Below are 8,962 nucleotides of genomic sequence, written 5' to 3'. Positions count from 1 at the left end.
CAAAGGGGATTTAAAATAAACCTTTAATTTCCCTTTTTATTTTTGGATGCCACCATGCAACTGTATTGGACTTTGGCACCCCCAAAGGGTATTTTAAGTAAACTTTTAATTAGGGTCTTTCCTTTTAGATGCCACTATTCCCCTGTAAAGGCCTTTGAAGACGACAAAGGGGAGTTAGATTAATCCTTCAATTTTCCTCTAATTTTTTCGATGCGTCCATGCAATTCTCTTGCCCTTTGGCATCCCCAAAGTGGCATTAAAGTAAGCTTTCCAAATGTTTCTTTCCCTTTTGATGCCTCTATGCCCCTGTAATTGGCTTTGGCAGCGCTAAAGGGGATTTAAAATAAACCTTTAATTTGTCTTTTTATTTTTGGATGCCACCATGCAACAGTATTGGACTTTGGCACCCCCAAAGGGTATTTTAAGTAAACTTTTAATACGGGTCTTTCCCTTTAGATGCCACTATTTCCCTGTAAAGGCCTTTGAAGACGCCAAAGGGGATTTAGATTAATCCTTCAATTTTCATCTAAATTTTTTGATGTCTCCACGCAATTCTCTTGCCCTTTGGCATCACCAAAGTGGTATTAAAGTAAGCTTTCGAAATGTTTCTTTCCCTTTTAATGCCTCTATGCCCCTGTAATTGCCTTTGGCGGCGCCAAAGGGGATTTAAACTAAATCTTTAATTTGTCTTTTTGGTTTTGGATGCCACCATGCAAAGGTATTAGACTTAGGCACCCCAAAACGGTCTGTTAAGTAAACTTTTGATTTGTCTCTTTCCCTTCAGATGCCGCTATTACCCTGTAAAGGCCTTTGAAGACGCCAAAGGGGATTTAGATTAATCCTTCAAATTTTCTCTAAATTTTTGGATGCCTCACCGCAATTCTCTTGACCTTTGGCATCCCCAAAGTGGCATTAAAGTAAGCTTTCCAAATGTTTCTTTCCCTTATGATGCCTCTATGCCCCTGTAATTGCCTTTGGCGGCGCCAAAGGGGATTGAAAATAATCCTTTAATTTGTCTTTTTAATTTTGGACGCCTCCGTGCAGCTGTATTGGACTTTGGCACCCCTAAACGGTCTTTTATATAAAATATTAATTTATCTCTTTACCTTCAGATGCCACTACTCCCCTGTAAAGGCCTTTGAAGACGCCAAAGGAGATTTAGATTAATCCTTCAATTTTCCTCTAATTTTTTCGATGCGTCCATGCAATTCTCTTGCCCTTTGGCATCCCCAAAGTGGCATTAAAGTAAGCTTTCCAAATGTTTCTTTCCCTTTTGATGCATCTATGCCCCTGTAATTGGCTTTGGCAGCGCTAAAGGGGATTTAAAATAAACCTTTAATTTGTCTTTTTATTTTTGGATGCCACCATGCAACAGTATTGGACTTTGGCACCCCCAAAGGGTATTTTAAGTAAACTTTTAATTCGGGTCTTTCCCTTTAGATGCCACTATTTCCCTGTAAAGGCCTTTGAAGACGCCAAAGGGGATTTAGATTAATCCTTCAATTTATATCTAAATTTTTTGATGTCTCCACGCAATTCTCTTGCCCTTTGGCATCACCAAAGTGGTATTAAAGTAAGCTTTCGAAATGTTTCTTTCCCTTTTAATGCCTCTATGCCCCTGTAATTACCTTTGGCGGCGCCAAAGGGGATTTAAACTAAATCTTTAATTTGTCTTTTTGTTTTTGGATGCCACCATGCAAAGGTATTAGACTTAGGCACCCCAAAATGGTCTGTTAAGTAAACTTTTGATTTGTCTCTTTCCCTTCAGATGCCACTATTACCCTGTAAAGGCCTTTGAAGACGCCAAAGGGGATTTAGATTAATCCTTCAATTTTTCTCTAAATTTTTGGATGCCTCACCGCAATTCTCTTGACCTTTGGCATCCCCAAAGTGGCATTAAAGTAAGCTTTCCAAATGTTTCTTTCCCTTATGATGCCTCTATGCCCCTGTAATTGCCTTTGGCGGCGCCAAAGGGGATTGAAAATAATCCTTTAATTTGTCTTTTTAATTTTGGATGCCTCCGTGCAGCTGTATTGGACTTTGGCACCCCTAAACGGTCTTTTATATAAAATTTTAATTTATCTCTTTACCTTCAAATTCCACTACTCCCCTGTAAAGGCCTTTGAAGACGCCAAAGGGGATTTAGATTAATCCTTCAATTTTCCTCTAAGATATTGGATGCCTCCACGCTTTTCCCTTGCACATTGGCATCCCAAATGTGGCATTAAGGTAAGCTTTGCAGATGCTTCTTTCCCTATTGGTGCCTCTATGCCCCTGTTATTGCCTTTGGTGACGCCAAAGGGGATTTAAACTATAACTTTAATTTGTCTTTTTATTTTTGGATGCCACCATGCAAAGGTATTGGACTTTGGCACCCCTAAACGGTCTTTTAAGTAAACTTTTAATTTGTCTCTTTCCCTTCAGATGCCACTATTCCCCTGTAAAGGCCTTTGAAGACGCCAAAGGGGATTTAGATTAATCCTTCAATTTTCCTCTAAATTTTTCGAAGTGTCCATGCAATTCTCTTGCCCTTTGGCATCCCCAAAGTGGCATTAAAGTAAGCTTTCCAAATGTTTCTTTCCCTTTTGATGCCTCTATGCCCCTGTAATTGCCTTTAGCGCCGCCAAAGGGGATTAAAATTAAACCTTTAATTTATCTTTTTATTTTTGAAAGCCATGCTCATTTTATTACCACACATTTCTCTTACCCTTTTTTTTTTCTCAAACTATTAACTTCCTTCCAAAACATCTTATTCTCCCAAAAGTTTACCGATACTTATTCACACCAATTCTCATTTGCCATCTTTTTCAACCCTTGCTTCCTCATCTTGACTTCCTATTGCTATTTCCTGTATGTCTTTCATTCATTTGCACTCCTTCACTGTAAGCACCACCCATACATACCTCGTCTTTCGCTATCAGATTTGCCTTGTCAGTTCACCACTCACATACCCAGCTAATGCATGCATACACTTCTCTTGCACATGTCAGCACTACTTCCTTACATATCTCTCATTATTTGTCCAGCTCTATTTTGCTGTTCTGGACACTACATTGCTCAGAAAGGAAATAGCAAACAAGTCTGAAAGAAAGAAAATAATAGATGACTAACTGATGAAAATGATTGTGGATTGCATACAAAAGAGATGGGGCCAGATGGGTGTAGATACACCCAGTACAATGCAGATTGATAATTTATCTCTCTCTCTCTCTCTCTCATTAACTTTTATGACACCAGATTCCTGTATCGTCTGAATAGCGACAGAAAAAAAATTGGTAATTAGGGATAAAGGTGATTGTACATGCACTCTGTCAGTTCTTAAAGCACCTCACCTTTTGCCATATATATATATATATATATATATATATATATATATATATATATATATATATATTATCCCTGGGGATAGGGGAGAAAGAATACTTCCCACGTATTCCCTGCGTGTCGTACAAGGCGACTAAAAGGGGAGGGAGCGGGGGGCTGGAAATCCTCCCCTCTCAATTTTTTTTTAATTTTCCAAAAGAAGGAACAGAGAAGGGGGCCAGGTGAGGATATTCCCTCAGTGGCCCAGTTCTCTGTTCTTAACGCTACCTCGCTAACGCGGGAAATGGCGAATAGGTTGAAAAAAAAAAAAAAAAAAAGAATTTTTGAAAGCCACCATGCAACTGTATTGGACTTTGGCACCCCTAAAGGGTATTTTAAGTAAACTTTTAATTAGGGTCTTTCCCTTTAGATGCCACTATTCGCCTTTAAAGGCCTTTGAAGACGCCAAAGGGGATTTAGATTAATCTTCAATTTTCCTCTAAATTTTTGGATGTCTCCACGCAATTCTCTTGCCCTTTGGCATCCCCAAAGTGGCATTAAAGTAAGCATTCCAAATGTTTCTTTCCCTTTTGATGCCTCTATGCCCCTGTAATTGCCTTTGGCGGCGCTAAAGGGGATTTAAAATAAACCTTTAATTTGTCTTTTTATTTGTGGATGCCACCATGCAACTGTATTGGACTTTGGCACCCCCAAAGGGTATTTTAAGTAAACTTTTAATTAGGGTCTTTCCCTTTAGATGCCACTATTTCCCTGTAAAGGCCTTTGAAGACGCCAAAGGGGATTTAGATTAATCCTTCAATTTTCATCTAAATTTTTGATGTCTCCACGCAATTCTCTTGCCCTTTGGCATCACCAAAGTGGTATTAAAGTAAGCTTTCGAAATGTTTCTTTCCCTTTTAATGCCTCTATGCCCCTGTAATTGCCTTTGGCGGCGCCAAAGGGGATTTAAAATAAACCTTTAATTTGTCTTTTTATTTTTGGATGCCACCATGCAACTGTATTGGACTTTGGCACCCCCAAACGGTATTTTAAGTAAACTTTTAATTAGGTCTCTTTCCTTCAGATGCCACTATTCCCCTGTAAAGGCCTTTGAAGACGCCAAAGGGGATTTAGATTAATCCTTCAATTTTCCTCTAATTTTTTCGATGCGTCCATGCAATTCTCTTGCCCTTTGGCATCCCCAAAGTGGCATTAAAGTAAGCTTTCCAAATGTTTCTTTCCCTTTTGATGCCTCTATGCCCCTGTAATTGCCTTTGGCGGCGCTAAAGGGGATTTAAAATAAACCTTTAATTTGTCTTTTTATTTTTGGATGCCACCATGCAACTGTATTGGACTTTGGCACCCCCAAAGGGTATTTTAAGTAAACTTTTAATTAGGGTCTTTCCCTTTAGATGCCACTATTTCCCTGTAAAGGCCTTTGAAGACGCCAAAGGGGATTTAGATTAATCCTTCAATTTTCATCTAAATTTTTTGATGTCTCCACGCAATTCTCTTGCCCTTTGGCATCACCAAAGTGGTATTAAAGTAAGCTTTCGAAATGTTTCTTTCCCTTTTAATGCCTCTATGCCCCTGTAATTGCCTTTGGCGGCGCCAAAGGGGATTTAAAATAAACCTTTAATTTGTCTTTTTATTTGTGGATGCCACCATGCAACTGTATTGGACTTTGGCACCCCCAAAGGGTATTTTAAGTAAACTTTTAATTAGGGTCTTTCCCTTTAGATGCCACTATTTCCCTGTAAAGGCCTTTGAAGACGCCAAAGGGGATTTAGATTAATCCTTCAATTTTCATCTAAATTTTTTGATGTCTCCACGGAATTCTCTTGCCCTTTGGCATCACCAAAGTGGTATTAAAGTAAGCTTTCGAAATGTTTCTTTCCCTTTTAATGCCTCTATGCCCCTGTAATTGCCTTTGGCGGCGCCAAAGGGGATTTAAACTAAATCTTTAATTTGTCTTTTTGTTTTTGGATGCCACCATGCAAAGGTATTAGACATTGGCACCCCAAAACGGTCTGTTAAGTAAACTTTTGATTTGTCTCTTTCCCTTCAGATGCCACTATTACCCTGTAAAGGCCTTTGAAGACGCCAAAGGGGATTTAGATTAATCCTTCAATTTTTCTCTAAACTTTTGGATGCCTCACCGCAATTCTCTTGACCTTTGGCATCCCCAAAGTGGCATTAAAGTAAGCTTTCCAAATGTTTCTTTCCCTTATGATGCCTCTATGCCCCTATAATTGCCTTTGGCGGCGCCAAAGGGGATTGAAAATAAACCTTTAATTTGTCTTTTTAATTTTGGATGCCTCCGTGCAGCTGTATTGGACTTTGGCACCCCTAAACGGTCTTTTATATAAAATTTTAATTTATCTCTTTCCCTTCAGATGCCACTACTCCCCTGTAAAGGCCTTTGAAGACGCCAAAGGGGATTTAGATTAATCTTTCAATTTTCCTCTAAGATTTTGGATGTCTCCACGCAATTCCCTTGCACTTTGGCATCCCCAAAGTGGCATTAAGGTAAGCTTTGCAGATGCTTCTTTCCCTATTGGTGCCTCTATGCACCTGTAATTGCCTTTGGTGGCGCCAAAGGGGATTTAAACTAAAACTTTAATTTGTCTTTTTATTTTTGGATGCCACCATGCAAAGGTATTGGACTTTGGCACCCCTAAACGGTCTTTTATATAAAATTTTAATTTATCTCTTTCCCTTCAGATGCCACTACTCCCCTGTAAAGGCCTTTGAAGACGCCAAAGGGGATTTAGATTAATCCTTCAATTTTTCTCTAAATTTTTGGATGCCTCACCGCTATTCTCTTGACCTTTGGAATCTCCAAAGTGGCATTAAAGTAAGCTTTCCAAATGTTTCTTTCCCTTATGATGCCTCTATGCCCCTGTAATTGCCTTTGGCGGCGCCAAAGGGGATTTAAAATAAACCTTTAATTTGTCTTTTTATTTTTGGATGCCACCATGCAACTGTATTGGACTTTGGCACCCCCAAAGGGTATTTTAAGTAAACTTTTAATTAGGGTCTTTCCTTTTAGATGCCACTATTCCCCTGTAAAGGCCTTTGAAGACGACAAAGGGGAGTTAGATTAATCCTTCAATTTTCCTCTAATTTTTTCGATGCGTCCATGCAATTCTCTTGCCCTTTGGCATCCCCAAAGTGGCATTAAAGTAAGCTTTCCAAATGTTTCTTTCCCTTTTGATGCCTCTATGCCCCTGTAATTGCCTTTGGCAGCGCTAAAGGGGATTTAAAATAAACCTTTAATTTGTCTTTTTATTTTTGGATGCCACCATGCAACAGTATTGGACTTTGGCACCCCCAAAGGGTATTTTAAGTAAACTTTTAATACGGGTCTTTCCCTTTAGATGCCACTATTTCCCTGTAAAGGCCTTTGAAGACGCCAAAGGGGATTTAGATTAATCCTTCAATTTTCATCTAAATTTTTTGATGTCTCCACGCAATTCTCTTGCCCTTTGGCATCACCAAAGTGGTATTAAAGTAAGCTTTCGAAATGTTTCTTTCCCTTTTAATGCCTCTATGCCCCTGTAATTGCCTTTGGCGGCGCCAAAGGGGATTTAAACTAAATCTTTAATTTGTCTTTTTGTTTTTGGATGCCACCATGCAAAGGTATTAGACTTAGGCACCCCAAAACGGTCTGTTAAGTAAACTTTTGATTTGTCTCTTTCCCTTCAGATGCCGCTATTACCCTGTAAAGGCCTTTGAAGACGCCAAAGGGGATTTAGATTAATCCTTCAATTTTTCTCTAAATTTTTGGATGCCTCACCGCAATTCTCTTGACCTTTGGCATCCCCAAAGTGGCATTAAAGTAAGCTTTCCAAATGTTTCTTTCCCTTATGATGCCTCTATGCCCCTGTAATTGCCTTTGGCGGCGCCAAAGGGGATTGAAAATAATCCTTTAATTTGTCTTTTTAATTTTGGACGCCTCCGTGCAGCTGTATTGGACTTTGGCACCCCTAAACGGTCTTTTATATAAAATTTTAATTTATCTCTTTACCTTCAGATGCCACTACTCCCCTGTAAAGGCCTTTGAAGACGCCAAAGGGGATTTAGATTAATCCTTCAATTTTCCTCTAAGATTTTGGATGCCTCCACGCATTTCCCTTGCACATTGGCATCCCAAATGTGGCATTAAGGTAAGCTTTGCAGATGCTTCTTTCCCTATTGGTGCCTCTATGCCCCTGTAATTGCCTTTGGTGGCGCCAAAGGGGATTTAAACTAAAACTTTAATTTGTCTTTTTATTTTTGGATGCCACCATGCAAAGGTATTGGACTTTGGCACCCCTAAACGGTCTTTTAAGTAAACTTTTAATTTGTCTCTTTCCCTTCAGATGCCACTATTCCCCTGTAAAGGCCTTTGAAGACGCCAAAGGGGATTTAGATTAATCCTTCAATTTTCCTCTAAATTTTTCGAAGTGTCCATGCAATTCTCTTGCCCTTTGGCATCCCCAAAGTGGCATTAAAGTAAGCTTTCCAAATGTTTCTTTCCCTTTTGATGCCTCTATGCCCCTGTAATTGCCTTTGGCGGCGCCAAAGGGGATTAAAATAAACCTTTAATTTATCTTTTTATTTTTGAAAGCCACCATGCAACTGTATTGGACTTTGGCACCCCCAAAGGGTATTTTAAGTAAACTTTTAATTAGGGTCTTTCCCTTTAGATGCCACTATTCCCCTGTAAAGGCCTTTGAAGACGCCAAAGGGGATTTAGATTAATCTTCAATTTTCCTCTAAATTTTTGGATGTCTCCACGCAATTCTCTTGCCCTTTGGCATCCCCAAAGTGGCATTAAAGTAAGCATTCCAAATGTTTCTTTCCCTTTTGATGCCTCTATGCCCCTGTAATTGCCTTTGGCGGCGCTAAAGGGGATTTAAAATAAACCTTTAATTTGTCTTTTTATTTGTGGATGCCACCATGCAACTGTATTGGACTTTGGCACCCCCAAAGGGTATTTTAAGTAAACTTTTAATTAGGGTCTTTCCCTTTAGATGCCACTATTTCCCTGTAAAGGCCTTTGAAGACGCCAAAGGGGATTTAGATTAATCCTTCAATTTTCATCTAAATTTTTTGATGTCTCCACGGAATTCTCTTGCCCTTTGGCATCACCAAAGTGGTATTAAAGTAAGCTTTCGAAATGTTTCTTTCCCTTTTAATGCCTCTATGCCCCTGTAATTGCCTTTGGCGGCGCCAAAGGGGATTTAAACTAAATCTTTAATTTGTCTTTTTGTTTTTGGATGCCACCATGCAAAGGTATTAGACTTTGGCACCCCAAAACGGTCTGTTAAGTAAACTTTTGATTTGTCTCTTTCCCTTCAGATGCCACTATTACCCTGTAAAGGCCTTTGAAGACGCCAAAGGGGATTTAGATTAATCCTTCAATTTTTCTCTAAATTTTTGGATGCCTCACCGCAATTCTCTTGACCTTTGGCATCCCCAAAGTGGCATTAAAGTAAGCTTTCCAAATGTTTCTTTCCCTTATGATGCCTCTATGCCCCTGTAATTGCCTTTGGCGGCGCCAAAGGGGATTGAAAATAATCCTTTAATTTGTCTTTTTAATTTTGGATGCCTCCGTGCAGCTGTATTGGACTTTGGCACCCCTAAACGGTCTTTTATATAAAATTTTAATTTA

At 39.3% G+C, this 8,962-nt stretch overlaps 1 long non-coding RNA gene across 2 annotated transcripts; it reads left to right on the top strand.

Moving 5' to 3' along the window:
* The first annotated feature begins 1,726 nt into the window (after window positions 1-1,726).
* Window positions 1,727-7,472, top strand: LOC139748550 (uncharacterized). Of its 2 annotated transcripts, none has more exons than XR_011712730.1 (3): window positions 1,727-2,229; window positions 5,700-5,832; window positions 7,340-7,472. It is a non-coding gene; the product is annotated as an uncharacterized lncRNA (long non-coding RNA). The 2 variants fall into 2 exon arrangements; XR_011712729.1 differs by lacking the exon at window positions 7,340-7,472 and adding an exon at window positions 6,028-7,327 and having other exon boundaries at window positions 1,731-2,229.
* The last annotated feature ends 1,490 nt before the right edge of the window (window positions 7,473-8,962 follow it).

The sequence above is a fragment of the Panulirus ornatus genome, unplaced genomic scaffold, assembly GCF_036320965.1.
Source record: "Panulirus ornatus isolate Po-2019 unplaced genomic scaffold, ASM3632096v1 CTG_730_pilon, whole genome shotgun sequence".
Lineage (NCBI taxonomy): Eukaryota > Metazoa > Arthropoda > Malacostraca > Decapoda > Palinuridae > Panulirus > Panulirus ornatus.
This window is presented reverse-complemented; position numbering and strand designations above follow the sequence as displayed.